The sequence below is a fragment of the Protobothrops mucrosquamatus genome, unplaced genomic scaffold (genome assembly GCF_001527695.2).
Source record: "Protobothrops mucrosquamatus isolate PMUCROS unplaced genomic scaffold, P.Mucros_1.0 scaffold3306, whole genome shotgun sequence".
Lineage (NCBI taxonomy): Eukaryota > Metazoa > Chordata > Lepidosauria > Squamata > Viperidae > Protobothrops > Protobothrops mucrosquamatus.
Window position 1 is genome coordinate 1 of NW_015389296.1, and position 15,884 is coordinate 15,884.

General features: G+C 45.6%; 1 pseudogene; it reads right to left on the reverse strand.

Annotated features, from left to right (window-relative positions):
- Window positions 1-6,084: 6,084 nt before the first annotated feature.
- Window positions 6,085-15,884, reverse strand: part of LOC114923398 — a 47,451-nt pseudogene continuing 37,651 nt past the window's right edge.

A 15,884-nucleotide genomic window follows, 5' to 3' on the forward strand; every position in this document is an offset into this window, starting at 1 on the left:
CGCTGCTGGGCTGCCTGGGCGGTCTGCGGTGGGCCCTGGAGGCAGTGAGTGGCCCTGTGGGCAGGTGGGGCGGGGATGGGGGGCAGAGCGGGGGGGGGGTGGAATGGGGGCGGGGCCAGTTTTTGGGCACTCGGTCTCTAAAAGGTTCGCTATCACTGGTCTTACCATTAAAACTTCCATCTTTGACTTAGGGATCTTCATATGAGAAATTTGTTCCACCTGTAATTCATTTTTAAGTGGATCTATTGGGCTACTTCTGAAACAGTTTTTGTACAAGTGGTATTGGTTTCCTCTGTCTTTACTTTTTTAACTGCTTTTCCAAAGTATTTAGAAAAATATTAAGAAAGATTAAACTGTTCTAACATATAAATTATATTTCTTAATACAAGACTCTTTAGATTTGTCCTTTGTTTGCATTCCCTGGACAATCTTGAAGGTTGAATCAGTAAGGCTCATTGGGTCATTCTGTGGGGACACCAGGTTCAAATTGACACAGACTCAGCATTTCATTTTTAAAGTAGTTCATGAGCAGGAGTTTAAAGTTTTCACGAGAAATCTAAACTTACCTGGCAAGGTAGCCCCAGTTGGATCCTCCTGAAAGGAAGCTCTTCAGAATTAATGAATGGACCTCCTCTTCCCTGGCGCTCTGCTAAGATATCCCCCATGACTGGCTCCTGCAACTGAAAGAGCAGCCTGATTTAGGGTCCACTTTCAAATGACGTGTTAGTTCGTGTTAGTTCACTTGCTTTAGCTTTTTCTCTCCAATTGTACTTTTGAAATTCAAGTCAATATAAGAGAACTTGAGAACGCTTGCTCTGTGGGTGGCTGTTATTTCTTGATAGTAGCCTGCCACCTTGGTGAAATACTTCATTGCTTCTTTTTTATTTCCTCTTTTACTTCTGATCAGGAGATGCTTCTTTAACTGCTTCCCTTTACTTGACCATTGTGGCCTTTCCTTTTTATGAATGTATTTATGACTGTACTATCTTGTCCTCTTTTTCCTTCAGATTTGGGGACCTTTATTTCGTGAAATAGATAGGATCAATCTCCCCTTCCTTTTGGGGTGGCTTCTCTGTGCTTCTTGCAGTGAGTAGACCACCAACCTGGCAGTTCTGAGGGAGACCTTGAAGTGAACACTGAGATCATTTCAAAAGTAAAATGCATCCCCTGAAAACATTGTGACTCTCATTAAAAGGCAATTTGGATATTTCATTCTTTCTCATGTCAGGTTTAACTTTTAGTGATAAATGTTTTAAGATAATTTTGAATATATAGAAAAGCTGGAGTAGGGCGAACCGGTGTTGCAATAAATGCCCAATAAACCACTTTTGCAAAAGGATATCTAACTTTAATGAATGATATATTCTCCATATAAAAGTATATGGACACTCGGAGTGCAATAATATCCTAAGGTAGAGTAGAATAGAAAATAATAGAATAGAAAATTGTAATTCTCCACACAACACACACCCCATATGGAAATTGAGATATCTTTTGCATTATGGTTATCCAGCCCATGACAATTTATGTGGGAAAATAGAACGTGGGAATAAGGTCTCACAAAGTTATTCCCACATACTGCAACACCATCCCAACACGTGTTCTCTGATGTCTTTTCTCTGTAACTATTTCGTAAAAAGGCGTAGAAGAGGCTGAAATTCCCTCTCACCTGGCGCCTCTTTCCGGGCTCCCGGGGGACAGCTGCGGGGCTGAGCAGGCAGCCCTCGGCCAGGGCCACCGCCTGGGCGCAGCTCTCCGCCCTGCACTCCCGCAGCCAGCCCGCCAGCTCCGGGGGCAGCAGGGCTAGCAGCTGCTCCAGCACCACCCGGTCCACCACCTCGGCTTTGCCGCTCCGCTCGGGCCGCAGCCACTCACGGCACAGCCGGTGCAGGCGGCTGCAGAGCGCCCGGGGCCTTTCGGCCTCCCGGGGGCGGCAGCTGCGGAAGCGCCGGCGCTCGGCCTCGGAACTGCAGGGCCCCTCGGGGAGGCCTCTCGGGCCGCCTCCGCTCCCCGCCTGAAGGGTCGCGGGGGCCGCTGCTGCTCCCGCCCACGGAGATACCGGGGCCGCCATTCGGCCTCCCGCTTCGGCGAAGCCCGAACGAGAGAAGCTCCCTTCGAGGCCGCCCTCGCTCACAATCGACCCTCGGTTGCAGGCTGCGCGAGAAGGGGCGTGGCTCCGCCTCTTCAGAGGTTCTGAGGCGGAGAAGAGCAGCTGCAAGTCGCTCCCGCCAAAACTTCCCGCGCCCCGCCGGTCTCCCAGACGCTTAACCAGCAGAGTGCTGCTTCCTAGAGAGGCAAAACCCTCCAAGCCCCTTGGTTTACTGCTCTTGGCTAGAGCGTCTCCGAAGGCAACTACCGCGTCTCCAGTACTCTGCTCGGTTACAGAGGGCTGGCAACGGTCTTCTGCGCATGCCCTGTTCTTTGCGGATGCTCAAAAGTCGCCGAAAGTTTGGTGGTGTCGGAGTGTTTGGTAGGGGAGCGGGAGTTGATGCTGGAGTATGGAGAAGGGCTAAGGGGCTAAGGATGATGGGCACGGTAGAGGTAGAGCAGGGCTGGAGTGATCAAAGTGCCTTTCAATGGAACCTGGTTTGGTTGCTGCTTCTGGGCACCTGGGATTTTCTCTGTACTTTGGGCAGTATATGTATTATATGATTACAATGATATATTCTAATGTAGATGTTATGCATTATTAAATAAATATGAAAGTAATAAATGTTTTGAGGATTCCTTCGGGCCAGTTTATTTACCCTCTCGTGTGGTGACACTCAATGAAGGATTCCTCCTTTTTCTACAGAATGCAATCGGCCCTCTATATTTTTAGTTTCTATTTCTGTGCTGTTGGAAGTCTTGACTTTTTGTTTACCTTTTCTGCTTGATCTTTCCTGGCTGGTGGGTTCTGATCTGTTTTCAAGGCACTGTACCCCTAAATTGGAGGGGGGGGAATGGAAGGAAACAAACAGGTCAGCAACAAGACAGACGTATTCCATCAGAGCAGCAATGAGCACATCACTAGGAGTCCTGAAGGGCCAGGTGTATCCTGGACAGATTCTGCCTGGTGCTTGCTAAGAACTGGCACTGCTTTGATGACACAGCAGATCAATCAATGAGTCATTTCCAGAAGTTGTGGGTGCTCCAACATAGGAGGATTTGTAAAAAGAGATTGGGCAAATATTTGAAAAGATTTTTCTGGGTTGGACAAGAAGTGCAAGGTCCTTTCCAACTCTGTTGTTTTGTTATTCTAAGAGCCTGGTTCAAATAGCAATATTTGCTCAGCAGTAACAGGGACATAGTTTGTCAGTGCTGCATTCTGATATATATATATTTTTGAACATCCCAAACTAGCTTTGTTTTGCCCCATCATTCAATGAAGAGTTTCAGGCAACAAAACCTGAAATAATTTATTGAACAAAGCAAGTAAACACTTTTAACTACACATTAGAATATAGACAAGATAGGTAGCAATTAAAAAAAGATAGATTAGTAGCTATATTAAGAGTAGAAATGTGTAAGGTGAAGGTTTGTTCTCTGAGCTTGGTGAGTTTCCAAATGTTTTGTTACCAGGCTAGGTAGCATTTTCAGCAGAGTTTAGGGCAGGGGTCCCCAACCCCCGGTCCGTGGACTGGCACCAGGCCATGACATGCCAGAAATCAGTCTATGCAAACAAGCAAAGCCCCATCGGTGGGATGCAGGCAATACATGAAACCATGCCCTCTGGTCTGCAGAAAAACCTCTCCACAGAAGCAGTCCCTGGTGCTCAAAAGGCTGGGGACCTCTGGTTTAGGGGATGTCAGCGTCCTTCTTTTTATAAGGGCTTCAGCTGTGGGTGTGTCAAGTGAGGGTCAGGTGTGAGTCATCAGTGACAGGCTTGTGATGGTTCTTGTGATGGGGAGGTTATATTAGGTCAGGGTCATTGGGAGGTGACTTGCTGGGGAGAGAGGGTCTTGCGTGGGTTGGTTGAGGGTAGATGCTATGTCTGATTGGCTGTGTGGTTCATTTAGATTCTGAAGAGTTTGTAAGCTGGTTGCAGGTCGATGTGTCCATTGATGGAATTGTTTGTGGAGTGTCAGGCTTCGATGAACTCACAAGCGTGGCGGGTGTTAGCATGGCCGATGATTTTAGTGTTGCTCCAATTGAACTGGTGTCGTTTGCTGTCAGTGTAGGAATGTGTCTAAGGAAAAGAAGACAGAGCTAAAGATGGACTCTTACAGCGTTCAGCTTCATTCTATCCTCCTCAGTTAGCAATATGGACTTTCAGTCTTGCAAATCCCAGAGGTCTCCTCTTCAATCTCTAACCAGAACTGCTTATCTAGAGAAAATTAGCCTGGTGCTATATTATGTATTACTGTATTTATCCACACCCTGTCCCTTTTATCCCGATTTTCCTGTACCCGCACTGATCCTACCTTTTCCCTACCCATATAAAATCTAATAAAATATATTTTTTAAAAAAATTGAACTCATTCTTAATGTAACTTGACATGCTGTAGAGGATCTGTCCATCCAGAATGTTACACATTCCGCTCTAGAGAATTCCTCCTTTCACTTCAGGTACAATTCATCTGACCTTCCTACATCAGACATAATCATTCATTCATTCATTCATCAAATTTATATGCCACTTATCTTGCAGTTCAAGGCGACTCTTTAACTCCCAATCTCAGGCTTGCTTCTCAATGTAAATGTGAAGAGCCAGAAATACTTACTTTCTAAAGACTTACTTTCCCAGCCTATTACTAAGCACATTTTGGTGTAGCCAATGGGAAAACCCAGCTGGGAAACATGTTCTAGTTCAGGAAATTGTGGAATCCCTCAAAAATGGAGTGAGTCATCTGGGAAGGCACTGCATGGAGAGGAAAGGAGCAGACAAAGCGATGGGAAGAAAATATGAATAAGCTGCCAAGCATCTGAATTTTGATCACATGTTCACGGGGATACTGCAAAGGTTGTAACTGTGAAAAAATGGTCATAAGTCACATTTTTCTGTGCCGTTGTAACTTCGAATAGTCACTAAATGAGCTGTTATAAATCGAGGACTACGTGTAGTTTTTCTCCTGCATGGATGCTTGAGGAAGCAAAGCTACCATTGCTATCTGTGCTTGGGCAAAACAGTTGCAGCCAGGCAGAAATGCTTGCCATCCCTCTTCCCCAGGGCTCAGCACACCTCAAGAAATCTGAGATCGGCTCATGCAATCATTCATTCACTCACTCACTCATTTACTCACAGTTTACTTAAAGGATCCATGCTGGCATTCCAGCTGCCTGGCTAATTGAGCCACACATTGCCGTTTTCAACAATATGTGGAAATCCAAAAGTAACCTCACCCCAACCAGGCCCTTAGTTTACAGAAACAAAGTCCAAGAATGAGCAAAGATCATGGAGATAAGAAAAAAGCAAGAAGATAGGGAAACAGGAGGCCATATTTGATAACTGACAATCAATACAAGCAGGCAATCCCTCAACTGCTAGCACCACAAACTATGGCAAGCAGCATCTTCTGGTGGGACTCCTGCCTGGAGCTTGGCTTGGGAGCTCAGCTGGAATGCTCAAAAGCAACACTGCTTAAGAGCAGAGCTTGGAGTTGGCCAAGAGAAAAGTAGCAACTGCACTGAGGCAGGTGCATGGTTGTCATGGTGGCTATGAACCTCTGGGCTGTTCACTAAAAAGATACTATTGCTAACTCAGCAACCATGTCAAGCCTGGCAAGGTTGGCACAGTGTAGTCCCTCAATGCAATAATGTTTTCAAGGAAGCAAAGGTTGCATACCACTTTATAGACTTTGAATTTTTTGTTTCAGTTAAGGACTCAGTATTAAAGACGTATTTTGGTGGCAATCTCAGCTTGCAAGGTTCAGAAAGGTAGAGTGAAGAGCAATAGCCTGTTTTGGGGAAAGGGATTTGCCACTATGAAACATGGTGAACAGATTTGCTAATGCTGTGCTGTATTGTGTCCACTCCTTGGAAATCAAGAAAATCCTCACAGGATCACAATTAAGATCCAACGAAAGATCTTTTAACGTTCTATGCAATAATAAGCTTCACTCTCATTTCTGGATTCTTTGATGAGTAATGAAGCTCACTCCATAGGTTTATAAGGTTTCTTCTGTGGGCATATTTTTATGAGATTTATGTTGTCCTTTCCAAGCAAAGCTCTTTCCACACTCCATACATTTATATGGATTTTCCCCAGTTTGGATTCCTTCATGAGTAAATTTCTTATGATTGTTAAGAGTTTTCTCCACACTACACGGATTCATATTGGCTCTCTTCTGTGTGGGTCCTTTTATGAGCATTAAGTTGTCCTGTCCGGGCAAAGCTTTTTCCACACTCTATGCATTTATATGGTTTTTCTCCTGTATGGATTCTTTCATGAGTAATAAGATGACCTTTCTGAGTAAATTGTTTTCCACACTCCATGCACTTGTATGGTCTCTCCCCAGTGTGGATCCTTTCATGATGAATAAGTTCTGTGCTCCAATGAAAGCTTTTTCCACACTCCAAGCATTTATACGGTCTTTCCCCTGTGTGGATTCTCTCATGAGAATTAAGTTGTCCTTTCTGAGCAAAGCTCTTTCCACATGTTAAACATTGATACGGTTTCTCCCCTGTATGGATTCTTTTATGATGAATAAGATGTCCTTTCTGAGTAAATTGCTTTCCACACTCCATGCATTTATATGGTTTCTCCCCGGTGTGGATCCTCTTATGATGAATAAGTTCTGTGTTCCGACAAAAGCTTTTTCCACACTCCAGGCATTTATATGGTCTTTGCCCCGTGTGTATCCTTTGGTGGAAGGTAAGCTCACAATTGTCAATAAAGCTCTTTCCACACTCCATGCATTTATATGGTCTCTCTCCTGTGTGGATCCTTTTATGAGAATTAAGTTTTCCTTTCTGAGCGAAGCTCTTTTGTGTAAGGTTCGTAAATATGTCAAATAGATGACACACATAGAAAACTACAGCTTATTCCAGTGACAACAGTTTTTTGGAGAAAGGTGTAAGGTCCGTAAATATACCAGAGAGGGGACACACCTAAGAAACTACCCTTTATTATAGTGGTCAGAGTCACTTACAGAAAGGTGTGAGGAACGTCGATATACCAAAAAGTGGTGTGTGGATCCGCTGATGGCGAGTCAGATTACAGTTGGTACTGAAGCCCTTCCCACACTCTGTGCATTTATAAGGTTTCTGCCCTGTGTGAATCTTTTCATGACGAGTAAGATGTCCTTTTTGGGTAAAGCTCTTTCCACACTCTATGCACTTATATGGTTTCTCACCTGCATGGATCCTTTTATGATAAGTAAAAGTGCTACAGTTATTAAAGCTCTTTCCACACTCTATGCATTTATATTGATTCTCTCCGGTGTGCATCCTTTCATGACGAGTAAAAGTTCTGGAGTGGTTAAAGCTTTCCCCACACTCTGTGCATTTATATGCTCTCTCCTCTCTGTGGATCCTTCTGTGGCGACTAAGGTCTCTGCTGTCAATAAAGCCCTTTCCACATTCTATGCAATTATATGGTCTCTCCCCTGTGTGGATCCTTTGGTGGCGAGTAAAGTCTCTGTTCTCAATAAAGCTCTTTCCACATTCCAGGCATTTATATGGTCTCTCCCCTGTATGGATCCTTTTGTGATGAATAAGCTGTGTATTTCGAGAAAAGCTTTTTCCACACTCCATGCATTTATATGGTTTCTCCCCTGTGTGGATCCTCTGATGACGATTAAGTGTACTGCTGCTACTGAAGTTTTTTCCACACTTCATACATAGCTTCATGTCTCTGCTCAGACTGAAACTCTTCCCAAATTTTACAAATATATGTGGCTTGTGTTTCCTGTACGATTTCTTAGGTAAAGAAAGAGAGAAAGAACGATTGATGAATTTTGCATACTGTCTGTAGCCATATTGTTTTCCTTTGGTCTGGCATCTGCCATATTCACCTAAATGAAATTCATTTTTTTCTCTTTTGCTATATTTGCCCTTTCTCTTCCCTTTCTGGTCTTGCTGGATGAGGAAACTGTGGATTTCAATAGGAAGACAAGTGGATGACTTCTCCCCATCTTCTGAGTGGCTTTTCTCTAGCGGTTTTGCATCCCATTGATGGTCAAAAATCATTTCTTCTTGAAGGTTTGCTGTTTGCATTGGCATTGACCTCAGCTGTTTCTCATTCTCTGGCTTGTCACCTGATTGGAAAAAAGAAAATATAAATTCCCATTAGAATTCAGAAAATGGATTCTTGGCTGAAGGGCTGCAATTCTTCTTGAAAGAGGCAGCAGTGTCACCTTCTCAAAAGCCATCACTCAATCTGACGATTCTGGATTCCTACACACAAGTCTTCAACAGAGGCTCTTAAGAAAAGCATGAGGCTATAGCTACAGAGGACTCAGCATGGAGAACATTATTTAGACTCATTTTATGGAGGTTCAGGTCAGAGCTATACACAACATTACGTTTGTGAGTGACCTCTGGAGGGATTGGCATATCAGGAGTATGATTCTTCTAATCTTGCTTGACATCTCTGTGGCTTTTCATAGAATTGAAATTTCTGGACCATCTCCAAAGTCAGGAGTTGAAAATATTATTTTCTAAGGGACAGTTCCGGAGCAGTGGTGAAGGGGGAGGGTGGTGAAGGGGTGATTGGGCCCAAGATTGCTCGGCTGTGGTTTTCCTCAAAGTTTGACATCTTAGTTAAAATGGACACGAAGCTATTGGTTGAGGTGATCTACCAAATGGGGTTGGGCAAGTCATTCTGACCATGATACTGCTATACGGTTTATTTCTTGAGCCTGGACAAGATAATGTCCAAGCTATTCAAGTTTAGACTGGAAGAGGAACAAATTACTAGAGTATTTACTGGTAGTCTTCGACTTATGACCATAATTGAGCCCAACATTTATGTTGCTGAGACATTTGTTAAACAAATTTTGCCCCATTTTATGACCTTTCTTGCCACAGTTGTCAAGTGAATCATGCAGTTGTTATGTTAGTAACATGGTTAAGTGAATCTGGCTTCCCCATTTGCTTGTCAGAAGGTTGCAAAAGGTGATCACATGACCCCAGGGCACTGCAACCGTCATAAATATGAGCCAGTTGCCAAGCATCTAAATTTTGATCATGTGACCAAGGGGATGCTGCAATGGTTGTAAGTGTGAACAGTCATAAGTCACTTTTTTCAGTGTCGTTGTTACTTTGAATGGTCACTAAATGAATGGTTGTAAGTCAAGGGATACTTGTATTATATATTATATAAAATAGAGGAGAACTCACCAAAATAATAGTGAGAAACATCCCTGTAAATAAGAGAAGCACTGATATCAATACATTTTGGAGAGAGGAAAATGATAGAAGCCTACATATTCATAAGTAATGAAGTAATAGATCTTGAATTACTGCATACCTTCTACTATCTTCAAAAAGAATTAGTCCTTGACTTATGACCATTTTTCAGTTAGAGGTGTGGCAGCATTCCCGTTGTCATGTAATCAAAATTTATTAACTTATCACTTCGCTCATATATATGACTACTGCAGTGTCCCAGGGTCATGTGATTGCCTCTTGCAGCGTTATCACTAGCAAAGTCAATGGGGAAGCCAGATTCACTTTACAACCAGGTTACGAACTTAATAACCATAGTGATTCATTTAAGAACTGTGGTAAGAAAGTTCGTAAAATGAGGCAAAACTCACTTAGCCACTGTCTCTCTCACCAACAGAAATTTTGGGCTCAGTTGGGGTCATACGTTGAGAACTACCTGTAATAATGAGAAGCATTGGTATCTCTCACTGATGATTCACACCTGACCCATCACAAGATCCTCACTTGACACACCCATACCTGAAGCCCTTATAAACAGAAGAACACCGACACTGACATCCCCTAAACTCCGCTGGAGATGTTACTTAACCTGGTAACGAAAGGTTCGGAAACCAACCCACAAGCTCAGAGAACGAAACCTTCACCCTCAAACATTGGTATCTTGAGATTCAGAGGTTGCCATGGGAATATTCTGACACAACAACAAGCTGGTGTGAGCCAGCTCCAGCTCCAAGGATATGAAAATTCCTTATGTGTCAATTTGATTCAAGTAATTCCATTCAGCTGAAAACCCATTTTCCTCACAATATATAAGTTACTCAAATCTGGATATGGAGAGGAACAAACTGGGGCTATGTCCCTAGAAAATGAAGCAACAAGTATGAAGCAACAAGTATGGAAGCCATCTGGTTTCAGAGACACAGTATTCCTCTCTGGATGGATTCTGTTAAGATATTTAAATTTAGAAGGGGTGAGTCAGAACACTCAGTTATAGTTGATTGGCTGGAGAATGCTAGCTCTTGTGTGAGGCAATCTGCACTACGATTGGTTGCTATGAGTGCGGAGGGGAAGTTTCCCTTTTTCCCCGCCTTTTTCTCCTGTGTGCCCTCTTGTGCTCTGCGATTTACCTCAAGTTGCTCCTGTTTGCTTGACTATCTTGCTTTGCTGTAAATATCAATATAAAATATACTTATTTATATAAAACTACAAATTCAGTCAGTGTCTCTGATTTCATTTGGCACCTGCTGTGCAACTCCCTGACAGGATCACATGCCGCTACACTGAACTGGATTGTAAATCAGGGCTCCTTTAGGATCCCCTGCTCATTGATAAGCATTTAGCAGCTACCTACTGCTCAAGCCCACCATCCTATTATCATTCACTGATGGACTATTTTCAAATTCTTCTCCATCTTTTCCTCAAAAACAAAAAGATATTTATCATGGTCACTTTTTCAGAACCTGAATTTTTCCTTTTTTGATGGTGGTGGTGGTGGTGGAAGGAGGCTTCCAAGTGACTGAAAGGGATTCCTTTTATTCCTCCCCCCCCCAACATACACTATTTTAATTCCCCTTCCTTGAAAGATGCCATAGAGACCCAACTATCCCTACAGGCATACAACCTATTTCCTGTCAGTTACCGTGAACATCTCTATTTGCTTCCTGGATGCAACAAGGATGTTTTCTTGACAACAAGATGGAAGTGGCACATCACACCTTTTTTTAGATGTTTTTTTGAACACCAGCCTAGATATCTGGCCTTGGATAGCAGTCAGGTATTAAGCACATCTGACCCTCAATAGTTTATTTGAGATCAGGAAAGGTTTGAAGGGAGTACGCTAATTCAGGTGGTGATTAGGTAGGAGTCATGATCATCTTAAGCAACTGACTGCGGGGATCTTCCTTGTTTACCTCCTACTGAAAATACATTTCCCAATGAATGGAACCCAAAGCAAAGAAGGTCCTTACCCAAAGTGACCATATTCCTTGAAACCTCCAGCATGACTTCCCTACACAAGGCCTTCTGGCCAGAATCCAGCAGAGCCCACTCCTCCTCTGTGAAGTCCACAGCCACCTCTTCAAAGGTAGCAGAGCCCTAGAAAGAGAAATAACACCTTCCCTAGAAGACAATCTTCTCTTGTGTTTCCTTTCTTACCGCACAAAACAGAAAACAGAGCTTTACAAGAGACCAACTGGACTTTTTTTTTTTTTTTTTTTTACAGGACAGGCATGTTTGTAGGTCAATATAGTCTAATCTGGCTGGTGGACACCGATGACGACATTTCCGTGTTTTATACCGAATCTAATCCCTAAGGGGTTGGGGGCCAGGCACCTGGTCGTACGGTCTTTGACCAGACGCGTTTGTTCACTTCAGGGTAGACGCACTACGTCCGTCATGTACTTTGGTACGGGGAGGGGAGGCCAGGCACCTTTTTTGAGAGAGGTAACTTGTGGTCCCTGGTGCCCAAAAGGTTGGGGACCTCTGGCTTAGATGTATTTGAGTTGTAGGATGACAATACTGCTCCTCCCCCTTTGGGGAGCCTCCCACAGCCCTGGAAAGACTCAGCAAGGTGGTTTTGGGGAGTAGCATCCCCTGGGTGCACCTGCCTGGTTCAGCAAATTCCAAGTTCCTTTCAAAATAGGACGAAGCCACTAGAAACTTCTTTCCTGGCCTGTTTCAAAATGTTGGAAATAACCTGGGGAAACCCAGGTTATCTGACCAGCACTCTTACTGTTACAGCCATTTAGTGTTTACTTAGGACAGGGATAGGCAACCTTTGGTCTTTTATGACTCGTGGACTTCAACTCCCAGAATTCCTGAGCCAGGCTAGCTCAGGAATTCTGGGAGTTGAAGTCCACGAGTCATAAAAGAGCCAAGGTTGCCTACCCCTGACTTAGGAGGTTTTACAGGGGAAATCTGTCCTTCAGATGATTAGTTTTTCAGTGGATATGCTGGCATATTTCTAAAGCAGTTCTTTTCCAATTCCTAATTTTCAACTGGTTTTTGCATTCTTTTGAAACATACTATGGATTAAACTCTTTCAACAAATCAATTACATTTCGTAATAACACAATCACCAACGTCCGATAACGGATATGGCACGAGAAGAATACCAGCCTCTCATCTTGTGAACTGTCCTTTGCTTACAGACCAAAAACAATGTTCAACTGCACAGACTTAGCATTTGACTGTAAAAGCAGCTCAGGAATGGAAAGAGGTTGAACTTTACTGCTTTTAGAAGAAACCCACATTTGCCCGGCAAGGTGGCCCAAATTGGTTCCTCCTGAAATGAAGCTGTTGAGAAGGACCGGATTGTTCTCCTCTTTCCTGGAGTTCTGCTGAGATGTCTCTTGCGAACGACTCCTGTACCTGAAAGAACAGCCTAGTTTATGATCCACTTTTCATAAAGACTATTACCATGTTAGTTTGCTTGCCTTACCTTTTGACTCTCCACTTGCACTTCTCCAACTCAAAGTGAGAGAACTCAAGGATTCTGATTTGAAAATGGCTGCTACATTTGGGTAAATGACTGCCATTTTTGTGAAATGTTTCATTGACTCTCTTTATTTCCTCTTTTCATTCTAATCAGGAGTTGTTTCTTTATCATCTCCCCCAGCCATCCCTTTCCTCCTTCGTGGATGTATGTATGCCAGGTTTGGCTCTTCCTCTGGGAATATTTTCTGTTAAGATTTAGGGACCATTAGGAGTTGAGAGGAATGAGATGAATCTCCCTTTCTGTTTAGTTTTGCTATGACAGGGAGGAGACCTCCAGCCTGACAGTTCGTGGATACACCTTGGTATCAAAGCCAAGACCACATTAACAAAGTCTTGTAAGCTTGAAAGTATTTCTCCCCTCCTGTCCTTTCACTCTCAGGTAAACTGAAACATCCCCCCACCCCGCCTGTTTCCTTACGAGAGGGATCCAGGTTAGACATGATGGTTGTCCATTCTGTGGCACTTCCCCCTTCCAATGCCATTCCCACAGACCATTACACCATCCCAGCATGCATCTTCTATATTAGAGATCTCCAATTTTGGCAACTTTATGACTTGTGGACTTCAACTCCCAGAATTCTCCAGCCAGCCATTCTAGCTGAAGAATTCTGGGAGTTGGAGTCCACAAGTCTTAAAGTCACCAAGGTTAGAGACAACCCCCCCTCCGTTCCAGACGTCTTTTCTCAGTGGCTATTTTTAAAGCAGAGAAACAGAAGTGTGCATAACTTTAAATGAAGGTTCACAATATCGTAACGGAGGCTGAAGAGTTTGAATAATATCAGTTTGAACTGAAAAGTGCCTCAATAAAATCCTGCATTAGGGAAAGGAAGAGGGGCCTAGTGGAGAAGGGATCCCAGTCATCTCTCCAAAACTCTGAAGCCTCTTTCATCCTTTGAGGATGGGTGGTGGTGGTGGTGGTGCACTGAAAGAGGCTTGAATTTCTCTTTCCTCCCATGGAATTATCTCCAAGAGGAAAACGAAGCATTTGCCTCCAGAACAAGCAAGTCCTCAAAGGATGAAGAATCCCAAGTGCAGAGGTCTTCTTAATGTCTCTTATTTCTGACAGAGGCCGCTAAATAAAACACCATCCCAGGCATCCCTAAGGGTCAACTTGTCTCACCTGCCGGCCCTCTCCGGGGGGCTCCCGGGGGGCGGAGGAGGGTGGCGGGCCGAGCAGGCAGCCCTCGGCCAGGGCCACCGCCTGGGCGCAGCTCTCCGCCCCGCACTCCCGCAGCCAGCCCGCCAGCTCCGGGGGCAGCAGGGCCAGCAGCTGCTCCAGCACCACCCGGTCCAACATCTCGGCTTTGCCGCTCCGCTCGGGCCGCAGCCACCCAAGACACAGCCGGTGAAGGCGGCTGCAAAGCGCCCGGGGCCCCTCGGCCTCCCGGGGGCGGCAGCTGCGGAAGCGCCGGTGCTCGGCCTCGGAGCTGCGGGGCCCCTCGGGGAGGCCTCTCGAGCCGGTGCCGCTTCCCCCGGACTCCCCTCCGCCTCCGCTGCCCGCCTGAAGTGCCGCGGGGGCCGCTGCTGCTCCCGCCCCCGGAGACCCCGGGGCCTCCATCCGGCCTCCCGAACGGGGGAAGCTCCCTCCGAGGCCGCTCTCGGTCACAGCTGTCCGATCCTTCCCCGAGGCTGTCCGGATGAGTTTATTCGGGTCCCCGCGCCGCCCTTTCCAACGTTGCGCTTCAAAGAGAGCAAAATCCTCTCCGGGTCCAGCAGGGGAGAAGAAGCCGAAGGGGGGTCCGAAGAGGGGAGAGCCGCCTCCGAAGCGACGCTCGTTCCTACTGCCCCCCCCCCCGGCCACCAGCAGGTCCAGCGACGGTCGGAGATCGGGGACCAGAAGCCACAGCCTAGGCTCCCTCCAGTCCGTCCGTCCCCCCCGCCTTTCTGCTCAGTTCCAGGAAGGGAGGGGGGCAGCTCCGCTTTCCCCCGCCCCCTTTGCCTCCCGGAGAGGTAAAACGTCGTACGCGACTACGCTTTGGCCAGAGCTTCCCTCTACGAGTCGAAGTCTCTCCGCTGCACAGCGGGGATTGATGTCGTCTTCTGCGCATGCTCCGCTCCATTGTGATGCCAGAAAACCGACCGAAGGGAGAGCGGTCTGCGGTTCTCTCTCCCCGAGCTTGGTTTTCTTGCAGCCGTTTCATTAGTTTAGATCAGGGGTAGGCAACCTTGGCTCTTTTATGACTCGTGGACTTCAACTCCCAGAATTCCTGAGCCAGCCTAGCTTGGCCGCTTACCTTGACCGCTTTATGACTTGTGGACTTCAACTCCCAGAATTCCTCAGTCAGCATGGCTCAGCTTGGAAACTCTCCCTTTCCCCTCAGCATGGCTGGCTCAGGAATTCTGGGAGTTGAAGTCCACGAGTCATAAAAGAGCCAAGGTTGCCTACCCCTGGTCTATATTCTACTGCAGGGGTCTGCAACCTTGGCCGCTTTACGACTTGTGGACTTCAACTCCCAGAATTCCTGAGCCAGCCATGCTGAGGGGAAAGGGAGAGTTTCCAAGCTGAGCCATGCTAACTGAGGAATTCTGGGAGTTGAAGTCCACAAGTCATAAAGCGGTCAAGGTTGGGGACCTCTGTTCTGCTGCCTTGCCCTGTCTGTGTGCTGGGAGCAGTCTGGGAGGCTCTTTAGTTGGGCTGCTTACTTTGAGCTTTTTTTGCAGTTCTTGATTGGGATAATTTACTTCTTGGTTTATGGTCCTATGTTAATTTTGGAGTAAATCTATGCCCATCTGGGAGCTGACAGGAGTTTTGGTCTTTTTGTTCCGTTTTTGGCTTGTTGATTGTTATATTACTGCAAGTTAAGCCCCCTGGAAGGGAGGTGTAAACAGCGGCTACAAACCCAAGGCTAGGGCTAGGCAGCGTTGGCTCTTTTATGACTCATGGACTTCAACTCCCAGAATTCCTGAGCCAGCCATGCTGAGGGGAAAGGGAGAGGTTTCCAAGCTGAGCCATGCTGGCTCAGGAATTCTGGGAGTTGAAGTCCACGAGTCATAAAAGAGCCAAGGTTGCCTACACCCGCCCAAGGCCAAGGCATGGTACCTGTGAGTTTGCTCTTTACGCTTCGTAAGGAAGCAAAGAG